Source organism: Sinocyclocheilus anshuiensis, unplaced genomic scaffold (assembly GCF_001515605.1).
Source record: "Sinocyclocheilus anshuiensis isolate Anshui unplaced genomic scaffold, SAMN03320099.WGS_v1.1 scaffold853, whole genome shotgun sequence".
In the NCBI taxonomy this organism is placed as follows: Eukaryota; Metazoa; Chordata; class Actinopteri; order Cypriniformes; family Cyprinidae; genus Sinocyclocheilus; species Sinocyclocheilus anshuiensis.
In genome coordinates, this window is record NW_015558598.1 from 499,072 (window position 1) to 514,439 (window position 15,368).

Genomic DNA, 15,368 nt, shown 5'->3' on the forward strand with positions numbered 1-15,368 from the left:
TGACAACAGTGAATTCTACATAATAGCACACATACATCACTCACTCAAATGTCTGTTTCATGTTGTGATGTGCTCATATGCAATTATTTTAGAAAATGTTCTTGTCAGTTGTTAAATAGACATTTAGTAATTGTCTTTAAGATGTATGGTTTATGTAAATGCACTTTGGAGATGTACGGTGCTTACTGGAGCTCCGCTGTTCGCTATACATAAAACGTGTTTTTACAGCAAAAATACAAATACACTGTAACGTTATTGTCTACTGTTTTTTTTTTACCTTAAGGAATTTAATAGTTTACAATACAGTAGTTCAACAAATGCAATTTTAATTCAAGGAACCGTGTTTTTGGTTTGCAAAACTCACATTTGTAAACACCCTCGTGGCTGTTCTCCATCATGTTTCATGATGACGTATCCTCTTGCGTGGCCTCCTGGGATTGAAAAGTGTCCATCGATGAGCACTTCAGAATCTGGACTGAATACTGCCCTAAACTCAATAACGGAAAGGCAGTGCAATCCTCCTAGTATGGTGGATAAACAAAGCAGTTTCCCAGAAATGAATGCGCTGTGACATCAGCTTCACATTCTCTGGTATATTGTGTCTTAAATTTCACATAAAATTTTCACATACGTAAAATAGACCTTAAGTAGACATATTACTTTTATTAGGTGTTCCATATGAAGAAATGTTTAGAGATTATCAAAATGTTTATTTGAAGCATCAGTTTTTGCATTATAATTAGTCAAGCCTGAACACACATACATTAAAAGAGAGAAAAGCCATATCCGCGTATATTACGAAAAGATTGATAAAACATTGTGCAATAGGTTTAAGGCTAGATTTTTCGCTCTTTGTTTTTAACAGGACACACCCCAGCATATATAGAGTTAATGTTACTAAACTTTGTGGATGTGTTCTAAGATGTGATACGTTCTAAGATTTGATGCTGTCATTCCAGTATCTTTAATTGTTTTCCCATATTCTTTGCATCTATCTGATCTTCATGTAGTTCCTGATTCTGACACACTAATAAAACCAAATATGAGAAAATGTGTTTGTTTCATACCCTTCTGACATTTCAGAATGCACACGCAGTACACAGACACACGTCATCAAATACTATGGTAAGAGTCCCATTTACATCAACAAGGAAATATGTGATGCAGATATAGTCTAGAGTTTTCTTTAGGATATCAGTAGTTAAGGATAAAAGACTCGAGTTGTGTTTAAAATATTCACGAGTCCTTCTTGTCAAGTCAAGTCAAAAGTCATTTCAGTTCGAGTCTAGAGTCAAGTCTCAAGTCTTTCAAAATGCATCTCGAGTGCAACTTGAGTCCAAGTCTCTAACTCGAGAGCCCATTTCTGGTGTAATCCAACACAGAGACACTGAGGAATCAGGAGAAACTTTAAAACCAGCATAGGGGGGTTCAGTGAATGTGGTGTTAAATGTAAGTGTGTGAGTGTGTCAGAGACACTGTAGAATGACAGAGTGCCGTCCAACACATCCACATACACTCCTACTCTATTAAAAAAAGGTGAAGGGGTAGAGATGTCAGTGAACTTATTATTGTGCCATACAGTAATTCCATCATCAGTACAGATCAGACTCCAGGATTTCTCATTGTATCCAAACCAACAGTCACCGCCTGCTTTCCTGCTGATTCCTTTATATGTCACTGATATTTCTACATTATCTCTGCTCCATTCAGCCTCCCAGTAACACCGTCCAGTCAGACTCTCTCCACACAAAACATGAAGAACCTGCTCAAATCTCTCAGGATGATCAGGATATGGTTGATGATCTTTCACACGAGTCACCTTTCTGTTGTCCTCAGACAGCATGAGTTTAGTATTCGCTGTGTTTGGGTCCAGTGAGAGATCACAGGCATCTGAACATAAGAAGAAAGAAACATCTATAATAACAAAACAATAGTCACTGAAGACCTGTGTGCCTGTACACGTACACTTTCGTAGTCCTGCTGTCATCATGAACTCTCCCCCATGATCCACACTAAACACACACAAACACACATTAATGTAGATATATATCATGCACACACAAGTTTAACGTGTCAGTATTAGTGTTTGACATACTTGAGTATCTGCAGTGAGCAGTTTGGATCCTCCATTTTGTGGTTGAGCAGCTGGACTCCTGATGGTCGTGGGTGATTGTAGCTCAGATCCAGCTCTCTCAGGTGTGAAGGGTTTGAACTCAGTGCTGAAGACAAATAAACACAGCCTTCCTCTGTCACCATACAGCCTGACAACCTAAAGACACACAGTCAGATAATTTACAGACACACATCAACATCATGTCCAACTGACTGGACATTATCTCTTGTATGTTCTTAGACACCTTAGTATCTCCAGCTGACAGTTTGGACTCTTCAGTCCATCAGAGAGTAGTTTCACTCCTGAATCCTGCAGGTCATTGTTACTCAGATTCAGCTCTCTCAGGACATAGTTTGAGGATTGTAGAGCTGATGACACAATTTCACAGGACTGACCAGTCAGATTACAGCATGGTAATCTAAATGAAACAAATAAAACAGACAAATTAAAAGTACTTTGAAAACACAATAATAGCTCATATTACATGAATCTCCTAATTTTTTTTTTATTAATTTAAACTCATTTTATTTCTAAGTGTGATTTGCAATATCAAGCAGCATAATGAGACATTTTGAACAGCTAAAATACCTGGGAGTGGATGACACCAAAAGTCTCGCACATTCAAGTTACAACTGGCCATGCCACCATAATGTTAAAAATAAATTAAGCATTAGTGTTAGTTCTGGCAGGTCACGTGAGTCAATCTTGCATCAGCTGATTCTCAGCTGATCACATCTACCTATAGGAATACGACACCTATCGCGGCATTCCCATATAAGCTCTATTCAGTATTATTCAGCAGCTTTTCAGCTTGCTCAGGAGCAAATTACACTCCTCCATCCCCAGCTCCTCCTTTCGCCACAGTCAGGACTTGGCTTTCTGATATTCCTTGCTAATCAGACTCCTTTATTTTGAATAAAGTGTTACACTTAAATATCATTAAGTACATTAATGATATCTGCCTTGTTCTGTTCTGTTAACCCTAGGGGAGTTATTATTGCTGCCCTCCTTGCTCATTCACGACAAGCTTCATGGATGGGCAGGGAGTTTTTTGCCCAGAACAGAACCATACCGCCAAACCAAACTTTATGCTAAGTATCTATGATTTTGACGATAGTGGTCCTGACAGAAGTTAGTTTCTTATGTCACTCCAGTCTATTTCTTTTCACATAATAAATCATTATATACTCAAATCAATATGTCATGTCCGTATATTTATTTGCTATGTAACAGTGTAATAAGAGGGACCATGTAGTCAGATTATCATTATTGCAATAGGAAGCCATTCAGTGTGATAAAACCCTTTCAAACCAAGGTCCTGATCATCCTGTCAGTATTTATTTTGAGATCATGATTAGATGACTGTACATTGTCTTACATATATCTCATGAAATCTCCCAAAAAGATGAAAGACTCAATGTGAAAGTCAAACCTCAGTATCTTCAGCCTACAGTTTGAACTGTGCAGTCCATGAGAAAATATCTCCATTCCTGAATCTTGCAGGCTATTGTTACTCAGATCCAACTCTCTCAGGACAGAGTTTGAGGACTGTAGAGCTGATGACGCAATTTCACAATGCTGACTAGTGAGATTACAGAACCGCAATCTAAACAGGAAAATAAAAACAAAGCAATTACACACAGATTAAAAATGAGCACTGAGATTCAGAAAGTATTCAGAAAGTATTCTTTTGTCACATTTTCCTATGTTGCATCCTTACGCTAAAATTCTTGAAAATATTTTTCAGATTTACGTACGCCATAGAGACAAATTAAAACAGATCTGTGATAACTTTGCAAACAGAACATTTTAAAAAGAACATTCCCATTGCTTAAGTATTCAGACCCTTAACCCTATGAGGTCAGCGAACACGCTGGCGTGTTAATAGAATTAACATAGATAACATAGAATGAACCAAAGAAAAGAAAGAAAAAGGGCGTAACCTACAGATAAACAACGTCACTTATGCTTCCATATATCATGAACATGGCATACTGTGAGCGTTTAATTAGGTTTGGACACTCTTCCTGATCGAGTGCACACAAGTGGAGCTTGTGAATCTGAATTCTCTTGCTTGGAACTGTCTGTGTTTTATGGTGACGGTACATCACATCCATTTTTTTAATTAAGCATCATGTGGCACTGCAGCACATGGCCTTGCTTAGGGTTCAGGCGAGATCATAGGTATGGGCATGGTAGTGGTAGGACAGTATGATTCAGCTACTTGTAGAAGGTGACGGTGGTTCCTTACCATTAGACTGGACAATATAATTGTTGGGTTGGAGGGTCTTTCCATGGCCAGTTTGTCAAACCCACAGGTCGTTTCCATCCTTACTGTCTCCCCAGGCTCCATGTCTTATCTTTCCTTTTTGTCTGAGTGCAAACAAAGCTGCGTGAACATTAGCCTCAACTCTCGGTGTGAGCTGAGTTGGTACCATGGGGATCAGAGACCTGGTGCGTTGGGACCGTAAACACCCTGGAGAGGGCATGCCATCCCTGGGTGTGTTGTGCAGGCTGAGCAAGGCTGCATAAATGTCAGAACCATCATGTGCACACTTCTCAAAGGAGATGCTTTGCAGACCTGACACCACGCTCTGCCAAGACATTGAATCTAGGAAAATTGGGACTGCTCGTGACATGCTGAAAATCCCACAGGCTAGCAAAGTTCTTGAATTCCCTGCTTGAAAATGATGTTATATTGTCAGTCATCAACTAGTGGGGAATCCATGAATAGCAACTTGCTGTTCCAGTTGCCTGATCACAGTGTTACTGGAAATTTTTGGAAGGGCATCAAACGGCCACCAGCCAGAGCATGAGTCCATCATGACAAGATAATTCTTGCCTGACCGCTCAATTATGTCAGCTGCCGTGATAGACCATGGACTGTCTGGTATCTGGTGAAGTTGCAAGGGTTCTCTCATCTGGTGCTGCTTTAAAGCATTGCACGGAGCACATCTGGAGACCTCTCTTTCAATGTCACTGTAAATTGTAGGAGAGAACATGGTTTCACATGCACTTCACTTAGTGGACTGAATGCCAGGATGGCCTTGATGAAGCTGTGTAGTAAAGTAGTATTTCTGGAGAGAGTGAGGGATTACATACCTCTGACCAAGCAGAATCAAGCAATCATCCACTGTCAATTCATCCCTCATAGCATAAAACGGATGGGTGCCATGAGGAACATCCTTATATGAGTCAGGCCAGCCAGTGAGAATGGTGTCAGTGAAGCGTTTGCAGACAGCATCTGCCTGTGTACTTTACGTAAGTTCCTCAATCATTCTGGATGACAATGCCCGTTCAAGAGCTAACACATCATAGCCTCAATAGCTTCAGGAGTGTCTGTGGTGGGGAGGTGTGCACTTGAAAGTGCATCCGTAACATACAGTGCACAGCCTCATTTATAGATCACATTCAGATGATAGCCCTGAAGTTTGAGCATCATTCGCTGGATGCGCATCGACGCTGTGTGCAGAGGCTTTCTCAGAATGGTTATGAGAGGCTGATGATCTGTCTCCACAGTCGCTGGGCAGCTATAGATATACAGTAATCATGGAATTTATGACAGGCAAAAATGAAAGATAACTTTGTAATTAACTGATTTAATGTGTGTCCATGGCAGAATCAGAACACCCACTTCCTCCCTTACTCAGCTTTGAAGTTCTTCTGTTTAGACAGATATTTGGTGAATGCATGTGACCCATGCTTGGATTACCTATAAGGACTTTAACCCAGATCTTTTTGACCTGTATGTTTGGGAACTATTCTTTATGTTATTGGACATTTTGGCTGCTAGTCACTGTGAATCTGTGCCTTCTTCAGCTCAGCTTTTGATGCTTGATTTGTTTGTGCTTATTCAAAAAGGGCTTTAAGTAAAGACAGTTTGTTTTCCTCAAAACCTGCCTCTTGTGATTCTCTGCAAATTTGGGTCCACAGTGCTCCATAGTGTAGTGGTTAGAGCTATGGGCTTTTAGCAACACACTCTGGGTTCAACTCCCTGACACCAGTGGTAATTGGGTGAAAATAGGAAGTTAATTCCACACTGAAATTGGTTTAATGTACATTGTAAACATGTATTATTATTTTAAATTGTAGTCAAAGCCCTGTAAAATTATCTATAAATTAACTACTCAGCTGTTATTTTAAACATTATGTCATTAATAACAAATTACAGTAATTAACTTTTTATACAGAAAAAATACTGTATATTTATACAGTATTGTTTCTGTTTTCTTAAATTACATACAAATGTATGTAAAATTACAAAAATAATCTGCCATTAATACAACAAAACAGCAACAACTCGCAAACAAAAACCATTAAAATTAAAGTAAAATCTACTTATTTATATAAGCTGAAACTGTTCTTTTACAGATATTTCCTGAATTATGGTCAAAAACCTTCACTGTTTAAAAAAAAAGGTAAAAATTATCAAATGACTGACAGCACAAATAATAAAATTTAAGTAAATCTCCTTATTTAAATAAGCTGACATCACTGTTAATCTACAGGTATTTCCTAAATTATTACGATCAAACACCTTCACTGTAAAAAAATACAAAATAAATAAATTAACACACAAAAAAAAAAAAACACTAACAGATCTTTTTAGATCTCAGCATCTTCACTTATTACAATCCAGTCTGAATTTATTTCTTTCATACAAAATTTCTTATTAAGAATTAACTGAGGTTTACGTTTTGATGTTTTCTTGAATATAATAAAGTGTATAATAAGTGTTTGGTTTAGTTGGGCTTCTCACCCTTGACTTTTTATTGTCAGTTTTTCTCTGGCTGCTATAAATGTGTGTTTCTAAAGCACATTGGATTGTTTATCAATCATTTGAGTCGATCTGTTTATCTGAACATTTTGTCGATTGTCACAATTGTTGAGGTTCAAACGCAGATTCGTGATGTCTGTGTGTCTACTGTCCAAATATTTTTTGCATAATGACTTAAAAACTTCCAAAATATCAGCATTCTAGGGCTACAATAAGGTGAAATTAACAAATCTAAAAAATGTACTCTGGATGAGAAGAGTGGATCAGACCACTGATCATAATAATTTAGGAAATACCTGTAGATCAGGGTTCCTCAATTAGTTTTCACAGAGGGCCGAATTCTGCCAATCTCCATGTCTGCCATGCAAGTCAACTGTTCTTGCTCATCTCCAGAATGTATAAAAATACAGTATTTTTTTCTGTAGAAAAAATTTGAATTACTGTAATTTGTCATTAATGTCATAATGCTTAAAATAACAGCAGTAGTTAATTTAGAGACAATGTTTGACTACAATTTAAAATAAAAGAAAATCTGTTATTTTCTGTAAAACCCCCATAAGAAGTAAAAAATTGATTTAGGAGGGTTCCCCAAATATTTTTATTTTTATTTTAGTAAAGATAAAAACAAATCTGATTAAATTAATGCAGTTAGGATACGGTAAGTGTTATGAATTAATTATTACAATCATTCATGGCTGAAGTCTGTTTTCGGTTAGTTGTCACATCCCTTTAAAATAATATAGGGAAATATAGGTGCAAGCAGCAATTAAGGGGCCAAGCACAACAGAGGCAAAACGGGGAGCTAAGCATGGCATGGAGCATCAGACCAGCTGCAACAATGAGTAATTAAAGCCATTTTAGAATGATTTTAGCTGTTATCAAATTCATGTGGTATTTTCTGTGTGAGGTGATAATGGTACACACAAAGTTTGGTGTCAATATGTCAAAGCTTTGCAGAGATACAGCCTCAGATGCAGTTTGTCATTATGAGTCAATATGTTGTGGTGCTATACAAAACGTCGAAATCTACACGAAACACATCTATCTACACGAAATCCATAACTTTTTGTCAGCACAGTCTGAAGATGATCTGACTCGATTTTTGTGAAAATCGGACCAACGGTCGAGGAGGAGTTCGAAAAAGTAGGTTTTTAACATTAATCAAAATGGCGGACAGGAAGTTTGCCTGACTATGGCATAATTGGTATCGATGTTCTCGGCATGACCCAAGGAATATTTTTAGAGAGGTTTATTACAAAATGTTAATTGTAGGAAAGTCTTTTCCTTTAGTTTCACTTTCATATTTAACCACTAGAGGGCGCATATCTTTCATATTACTGATCCCTATACACCTTCCCTTTAAGACATTGCGTTTTATACACCACACACACTGGGTCATGGTGAGCAACCAAACTTTAAAGCGTTCATGCAGAAAAAGCACACACCCACACGCAAACACCCCAATAACTTTTGCCTGTATACATTTATGCTCACCAATGTGGCCTGTATAAACCCAACTCATTAAAGCTTTCTTGGATGTGACTCTCTGAGCCCCTTACTCTCTTACCGGATTCGCCAGTTTTCAAGGTTTATCAGAACAATCCAGAGGTTCCACCTCTAAAAATGGTCCTTCGAACCGGATGGTAGTAACCTTGAAGACAACATGCAGTCAGAGCAGGAGGTCACCGAGACAGTTGTACGGCCTTGTACTTAGCGGGAGAGACATCCACCAGCCTACTTAAGTGATTATGACGTTGAGTATCAGCCAAGCCACATTCCAGCTTCCAGTGCAGATGCCAGCAGTATGATGCCAGTGGCTACCATTCCAGCTGCACAACCAGACGAAGTGCCTGTGCCTTGCAGACTACATTTAGCACATTCATCTGCAAGTTCACGTTGCAGCCAATCCAGAACAAAGAACAACAGAAGCGGTGGATCCAGCCGGACAACAGCATCACGACTGACAGAGCTACAGGCAGCTATTGTAGAGGAGAAACTGAAGAGCATGGAGCTTGCAGAAATGCAGAGACAGATGGTGGAGGAGGGCAAAGCTGAAGAGCAGTGTGAGTTCCTGGATCAACAAGCACGCCTAGCATTATATGAGTAGGAAGATTTACTCAGAGAGCAGCAGAGAAGTCGGCAGCTAGATGAAGAGGCTCGTGCAGCACACAAGACCAAATAACTGATCACCAAACAGCTTGAAAGACAGCGCTGCATTAAGCAGAAGGAGATGGAGCTGGAGAAAGCGTGTCTCATCGCATCACTTCTTCGAGAATCAGAGACTGAATATGAAAGTGAAAAAGTGAAAGTGACGTGACATGTGGCCAAGTATGGTGACCCATACTCAGAATTAGTGCTCTGCATTTATCCCATCCAAAGTGCACACACACAGCAGTGAACACACACCCGGAGCAGTGGGCAGCCTTTTTTTTTTTTTTTACTGCAGCGCCCGGGGAGCAGTTGGGGGTTCGGTGCCTTGCTCAAGGGCACCTCAGTCGTGGTATTGAAGGTGGAAGAGAGTGCTGTACATTCACTCCCCCCACCTACAATCCCTGCCGGTACGAGACTCGAACCCGCAACCGTTGGGTTACGAGTCTGACTCTCTAACCATTAGGCCATGACTTCCCGATATGCAGCAACTGTTCCACAAACCAGAAGTGAACTTGACCCAGGGCAGGTGCAGACTGATATACTCTGTTCACAGAAGGTAGAGGTTGCTCACCACACACCACATCAGTTATCTGATAATACACAGTACTCTACACCTTACATACATCAGAGTAATCCTGTCACCACTCAGCCCACTATTTCACACTCTGTTCCTGAGTTACATCTCTCTCTACCTCCAAACCATTACATGCAGAACCTGTAACTGTTGTTCCTTCTTCTATCTATCCTGTAGCATTACCAAGCGTGTCCCCCCCCCAACAGGTAAAATTGCCTACTGCAGATGTTTACCCTCCTACAACAGTGCAGCCATCCTTGTTTTTGATAGACAAACCTATAGTGTAGGTCAGTCAGGTGCCAACCGTACATTTCCAGCTAAACCATATATGTCTCAAGATTCAACAGGGACCATCTATGCCCAGCCACCTACCTTTTTTAGTCCCAGCAGAGTCTCAACCTCATCCTCCAACAGGTCAGTTACATCAACCTGCAGTTTAGCCCACAGCCCAGGCAACTGAAGTTTAGCCCACAGCCATTATCAGTGCCTTGTGTTCCGGGTGTACAGCCACAGCCACCAGCCCCGGTCAATATGATGGACATGTTGATTGTTAGCTCATATGCTATACCCAAACCAGCTTTGCCTAAATTTGATAGTGGTAAGGAGTCTGAATTTGCCTTACTCAAAATGGCACTAGACAGTCTCATTGATGGCCATGCTCATCTTACAGAGCAGTTTAATTATCAAGTGCTTCTAGACTTGATTTTAGTGCTGCGTTCGACACTATAGATCATGACATACTCATAGATCGATTACAAAACTAGAGTTCCGTATCAGTTGCAAAATATTCTTACTTACCTATATGGCCCTTAATGGGTTAGCTCCTGCGTACCTAACTAGTCTTCTACCACGCTACAAAAATCTTGAATTGAATTGAATAGACAGATAAAAGCTACCAAGTGCTTACCAGGGGCGGAGCCAGGGGGTGGCCAGGGGTGGCTGTGGACACCACTGACCTAATCTTGGCCACCCCACTCAAAACTGCAGTTTTTGTCCCTTTTTTTCTTGACAAGAAATGCATTTATTAAGGCACAGAACCACCGTATCTCTTTATGACCACATCAAAAGGGAGACTTTTCAGATGCATACTTCAACTTTGCCTCAGCGCCAGGCACAAGTCAAACGAGCACGGAAAGGAACATGTGCCAAATGAGCTACAGTTGAACAACAGTGATCTTGCGGTCTGGTGAAATGTAGGCTATATGTCAGTAAAACAAACGTTCCTGTCCTGACAGCTGTTTTACCGTGCTCACGGCGCACACTCTTCAACTTTACGCAAATATAAGGCGCACGCTCTATATCGCTTCTTCATAAATAAAGCTAACAAGAAACTATGAACATAAATGTAGTTCTGTCATCAGTTAAGCCATGAAATTACCAAAAAGGCAATTAGTGCATTCATGTATGTATAGCATCACATTAAAGAACGTCTCTCAAATGCATGTACTAAAATATTGTACAATTCAAGATCACAATATAAGGCGCAAGCTGATGTTTTTTTTCTTTTTTGTAATTTAATGCACAAGTAAATATGAACACAGTGCACTTATACTAGAAAACATGCCCTATGCGTTTTTTTTATTTTTTTTTTATTTTTACAAGCGAAAAAATAAACCATTTAAATGCATAAAATAACACATTTTACATTCTGGCATTTATGTGCTGTTGACTTCCGACCTTTTTTTCTTTTTCCTTTTTCTTTCTTTTACTAACCAATTCTTATCACTATCTGCATGTCTCATCAATGAGTATGCAATGATGGAGAACAAGCTTCTGGGGGTTTTAAGAACCAGAACCAAGCTGACTGAGCAATAAAGCTATAGTAATCCCCTTTATTAAAATACCTGGAGGTTGGGAATAATACACAAATTGTTATATTCACTCAGCATTACTTGATCTAATTCACAAATATCTCAATTACAATTTAGTAGAAATTAATTGTATTCAGTTGTGTTTTAGGCACTAAAACACGCCAATACTTTATGGTCAATCACATTTTTATATTGAAATAATGAAGATATCAGTGCCACCCCAGACTGGTTGCTGGCCCCTCCCTGGCCACCCCTATAAAAACATCCTGGCTCCGCCACTGGTGCTTACAAATTAGCACAAGCCTACATGTATGACCCTACTCCGTACACCACAGCATTGCAAGCCCTCCAAGACAAATATGGGCAACCCCGTCAACTTGTAGAGAGTGAACTTGGAGCTATATTGAACTCTCCACCAGTCAGAGTAGGGGATGCTGAAGCATTTGATAACTTTGTGCATTCAGTACACGGTCTTGTGGGCATGCTTCGTTCTTTGGAGGGTGAGAATGGCTACAAACTGAAATGTGGCTCACATGTAGACAGACTTTTAGTCAAACTGCCTGCCAGCTACTGTGATGGGTTTGTCGAGCATTGTCTAAGTCGTGGTATGCTTCACAGGGACAGACAAAACATACACACTTCTGGATAGGGGCGAGGCTTCTAAACCGGGGTGTTTTTAGGGGCGTAATATTCAAATGACGATTGTTTTCTGCCCCCACTTTTATCAATGTGCGATCATTCGTACAATGAAATTGGCAGCATACGAATGTTTCATGAATCACATGTGAGCTCTGTCGTAAGTTGATTTGTGCACACGGATCTGCGCTCGTTTCTGCGTTAGATTGATAAATGAGGTCCAGTGCGTTTTATACACCACACGTGCTGGGTCACGGTGAGCAACCGAACTTTAAAGCTGTGTGCGTTCATGCAGAAAAAGCACACACCCACACCCCAACACATTTTGCCTGTATACATTTATGCTCACCACCATGGCCTGTATAAACCCAACTCATTAAAGTTTTCTTGGATGTGACTCTCTGAGCCCCTTACTCTCTTTCCGGAGTCGCCATTTTTTTAAGGTCTATCAGAACAATCCAGAGGTTGCATCTCTACACTAATGCAATCAAACGTTATTATCATTTGTGAAAATGTAATTATTAATGGTTAATAAATGGTTTATCACTCTTGACCAATAGGTGGTCGCTCCTGGTGTCGCATTGCACCGGGTGTATATTGTGCTAAGTTTACGTGCGTAGGCTATTGCATTAATGAAATATGAAAAATCTAAACACGTAAAACTAGAATGCCACCCAATTCACTCCCTGGACTCCGTCCCTCCGCATCCCCCATTTCCAGCCCTCTCTGCAACGCAGATGACTCCTGCTAACTCAGACTTTTACAAGTCTGTTCTAACTGTTGTTTTCTTTTTCTAAGAGTGCTGTACCAACATCAGCAAGTTGTTTTATTACATTAGGCTAATATACTATATGAATATGGTAAAATAAGCTCCATGACTGTGGTGGTTTTTCTTCAGTGCATTGAAAGAAGCAGCAAACATCTTGAAATGCCAAGTATGGTTAACTTGTTTTAAAAGTTTAACAGGAAGGGCAAAAATGTGCGTGACTGTTCAAGTCTCTGTTTAGATTAGTGTGGTCAATAATGTGCCATTGACCTTCATAATGTATATTTTGATTATGCTCTGTTGTAACTAAAATACAAACAAACCATCAAAATAAAAAAAAAATAAAAACAATTATTTTAATCTCCTCACATTATTTCTTCTACTCCCCTCATCGTAATATTGCACACTGGTGGTGGTGGGGGGTCGTTGTTTCTCTCAGGTGTGAATCACATGAAACATCAATATTCATGGCCATTGACACTCCCTCAAATATGTCCTATAACACAAAACGTGTCTTATAAATGTTAAATCAATATATTTTCTGTGAATGAGTGGGCAGGATGATTTTATAATTGATCCAATACTCAAAAGTCTTGTAAACAAATGTTCATTATGTGTTTTATGGCCTTATTTCAGTGAGATTTTTTTTTTCACTAACCACACATAAACATTGCTTACTGAAAAAAACACAAACTTGTAAATATACACTGCTCTTGCCGGCAGCTATATCACCCTGTAGCCCAAGGCTGGTCACCCACTGAAGCTAAACAGGGTTGAGCCTGGTCAGTACCTGGATGGGAGACCTCCTGGGAAAACTAGGTTGCTGCTGGAAGAGTTGCTAGTGTTCACCCTGTGGTCTGTGTGGGTCCTAGCGCCCCAGTATAGAGATGGGGACACTATACTATCAGCAAGCACCATCCTTCGGATGAGATGTTAAACCAATTTAACCATTCTGGCGCACTGTGGCTGCGTTGCATCATCCAGGTGGATGCTGCACATTGGTGGTGGATGAGGAGATACCTCCTGACTATATAAAGCACTTTGAGTGCCTAGAAAAGTGCTATATAAATGTAATGAATTATTATTATTACTGCTCACATATTATTGTAGTGAAGTTTGTGCAGTATAATCAGACATTAGCCATTAATAGGTTTATAAGAAAGTGAACAAAGCACAAATATCATGACATGTCAAAACTTCTCCACAGCCCAAAAACTTAATCAGACCAGAGAGGCTTAAAGGGGTCATATGACGTTGCTAAAAAGAACATTATGTTGTGTATTTGGCGTAATGCAATGTGTTTATGCGGTTTAAGGTTAAAAAAACATTCTTTTCCACATACTGTACATTATTGTTTGTTAAGCTAAACTTGAAATTGTAAGAAAAAAAAATATATTCATCATTGTTAAATGAAGAAAATAAATCTATCAGATGAAATGAGTTTTGATTTGAGATCAAAATGAATGGATACTATTGGTTGTGGGCACATAGTGCAACCTGGAAGAAACAAGGAAGCTGATTGGCCATTGAAACTTCACATGTTAAATAGAACCAGGTGTGCTTGTTTGATTATCAGTGTGCAGAGGGATCTCTGTTGGCAAAGGGAATGTGCTTCTCCTACCCAAGTTGGTGTTGATACTGGTTATAAAACCAAAGGAGAAGGATTGATAAAGCATGCACAGATGTAGCCATTGAGTTTGGAGTAAACCACATGCTGAGTTTGTTCAAAGACAGCTGGGAAAAGCAACGTGTTCATCAACTTTGAGACACTACTGGTAGGATAAAGACTCATTTCTTTAGTGACTACAGACTGTTTAAAAGACCAATTGTGAATGTCTTGCAAGTTGTTTATTAATGCTAGCGGGTTTAGCTTCTAATATGCTAACTGGCCATGTGCAGTAAATGCATTTGATTTAGTGTTGCTGTTGAACTGCTATGTACTGTACTTTGTGATTTGTGAGTATTCTAGTAACATTGGTTGTAGTTTAAATGAGTTAAACATCCTCAAATGACCGCATTACTGTGTGTAGTGACTCATATATTTATATTTTCTCTGTTTAGGTTATTAAGCTAAGCATCTGAATTGAACTCTGAAAATAAGCAAAGGAAGATCACGTTGTTGCTGAAAGATTTACAATAAATTGGTTCGATGATGAAGAATCAGATGTTTTGAGTTATTCCATGCACCCTCTGAAGTTGATTGAAGCCTTTTTCAAGTTTGGGCAGACATTGAGGCTGAGCAGAATCCCTAAATAACTTGACGTTGTTGCTCTTCTATACCCCGCCTTTCTGAAACGCGTCGATTTTTATCTCATCTATCTGAAAAGCGAGGTGTACGCTGATTGGCCAGCTATCCAGTGCGTTGCGATTGGCTATGTACCTCAAGCTTGTGACGGAAATGGAACAAAGTAGTTTCGCTTTCACACCGAAACACACAGTGTCTCCACGACATGGCGGCGGCGGCGACAGCAACAATACTACAGTGAGAATCAAAGTTAAGCCTTCTTTCTTTGTGTGAACATTTGGGCGGCGTTATGCAA

General features: G+C 39.6%; 1 pseudogene; it reads right to left on the minus strand.

Annotated features, from left to right (window-relative positions):
* Positions 1–755: 755 nt before the first annotated feature.
* The window catches only part of LOC107680088 (NACHT, LRR and PYD domains-containing protein 12-like), a 23,490-nt pseudogene continuing 8,877 nt past the window's right edge, over positions 756–15,368 (minus strand).